Below are 2,373 nucleotides of genomic sequence, written 5' to 3'. Positions count from 1 at the left end.
CCCAGATGATTCAGAGTTCCAGAAATGAGCATGTCAGAAATGCAATTTCTTTTCTTTTTTTTTTTTTGAGACAGAGTCTTGCTCTGTCACCCAGGGTGGAGTACAGAGGTGCCATCTCAGCTCACTGCAACCTCCACCTCCTCGGTTCAGGCGATTCTCCTGCCTCAGCCTCCTAAGTAGCTGAGACTACAGGTGTGCACCACCACACCTGGCTAATTTTTTTTTTTTTTGTATTTTTAATACAGACGGGGGACCGAGTGCGGTGGCTCACGCCTGTAATCCCAACACTTTGGGAGGCCGAGGCGGGCAAATCACGAGGTCAGGAGATCGAGACCATCCTGGCTAACACAGTGAAACTCTGTCTCTGCTAAAAATACAAAAAATTAGTTGGGCATGGGGGTGGGCGCCTGTAGTCCCAGCTACTCAGGAGGCTGAGGCAGGAGAATGGCACGATCCCGGGAGGCGGAGCTTGCAGTGAGCCGAGATAGCGCCACTGCACTCCAGCCTGGGTGACAGAGTGAGACTTCGTCTCAAAACAAAAACAAAAACAAAAACAAAAAAACAGAGACGGGGTTTCACCATGTTGGCCAGGCTGGTCTCCAACTCCTGACCTCAGACAATCCGCCCACCTCTGCCTCCCAAAGTGATGGGATTACAGGTGTAAGCCACCGCACCCCAGCCAGAAATGCAATTTCTGCAACAACCTTTATATCAACTTTTTTTCCTTTAACAATGAACAATGAAAACAATTTGTGCTCCATCTTTAAAAATGTGTGATACAAAAATTTGTTAAATAAAAATAAATATGTGATAAATATTCCTGAATGCCTAGTGTGTGCCCTGGCGCTGTGCTCTGCATTTAATTTGGCTCAGCAGTTCTCAGCCTTGTTTGTACATGACAACCAACTGGAGAGGTTTTTAAACTCCCAGTATCCGGGGCATCAGTATTCGTCTAGGGCATAGTGATTCTAACACACTGTCAAGGTTGAGAACCACTTATTTAATTCATCCTGTAAATCCTCACAATATAATCCTGCAAGGTAACTTTTATCACCACCTTTGCAGATGAAATTGAGGCTCAAAGAGGTAAACTGATTTCAGCATCTGTAGCCCCAACCTGTGACCTCTCCTTCCTTCCTTCTCGGGCTCCCTTCAGGGATTTCCTGATGTTACAGAAAATGGTATGTATGACGCTGCCCTCCTGGCCACCTGGACATAGCTCTGCTCCCAAGAGGGCTCTTCTGAGCTAGCAGCCAGGCACTACCTGGGATCAGGACTGATGCTAAATGACTTCTGCCAAAATGAGGACAACTGAGGCCAGTCACTTCCAAGAGGTTCTGTCACCCTGAGTCAGAATAATGGCAGCTACCTCTCCTCCTCATCGCCCAGTCGTTTCTAAGCCTGGCTCGTCGCCGTTGCTGCTCCGCCAAGCCTTTCCTCGGTGCCCTCTCTCTTTTAGAACAAATTACTTCATCTCCAGGTCCTTCTCAGAGCAGCTTCTTTGCAGGGGCCATAGGGTGTCGGAAAGGTCTTTGGTCCAGGAAAGCCGCGAGCCACAGATCCAAGAGGAAAAAGCCGTTCTTGGCCCGGGCCTTGCCCAGGGCACGAGAGTAAATGGACCTTCCGCGTGCCTCGGCGCACCTGGGCTCACCTGTCCCCTCCCGCGTTGCCTGCAGACAGGGAGGGAGCGCGGCTGGGCGAGAAGGCTGATCACCGCCTGCCCCCTGCTGGCCAGTGGCAGTATTGAGCCCGCTACCGCTCGACCAGAATGTCCCAGGGATGGAATGAAGGAGCGGGCATTTATGGAGCGCCTGCTGTTTGTCAGGCGATGTACTGATAAGCGCTGGAGTGTAAGGATGTACATGACCGGCTCTCAGAGTTCAAATTTAAATGAAGAGATATACATTAATCAAGTAGTCATTCAAGCAAATATGAAATTACAACTGTGGGCTATGCGAACAGATGACGCGAGGGGCCTGTCCAGTCTGGGAGATACGGGTGGGTTCAGGAAAAGCTGCCCGCAGGAGGGGACGTTTGAGCGCCAGGAGCCGCGCAAAGTCATTTCATGTCATCTCTAAAATCCTGCAAGGCGGCTTTCCCCCCTTTGACAAAACAGGAAATGGGATCAAATTGAGGAAGGAATTCATCCAAGATCACACAGCAAGCTGGAAGCAAATCTGGGAGGAACTAGGTCCGCCCCGTTCCGAAATCCACACTTTTCTGGAGGTGGGACAGGCGGTGGCACAGGGACTTGGGGCGGGGTCTGGTGGGCGGGGCATGAAGTCTGGCCCCGCCCCCGCCTCAGAGGCCAAAGGGCGCCCTGGGCGTGGTTCTGAGCGGGGGCAGGGTCTTTTCAGGGAGTGGAGCCTGGGC

The sequence above is a fragment of the Nomascus leucogenys genome, chromosome 13 (genome assembly GCF_006542625.1).
Source record: "Nomascus leucogenys isolate Asia chromosome 13, Asia_NLE_v1, whole genome shotgun sequence".
Classification (NCBI taxonomy): domain Eukaryota; kingdom Metazoa; phylum Chordata; class Mammalia; order Primates; family Hylobatidae; genus Nomascus; species Nomascus leucogenys.
This window is presented reverse-complemented; position numbering follows the sequence as displayed.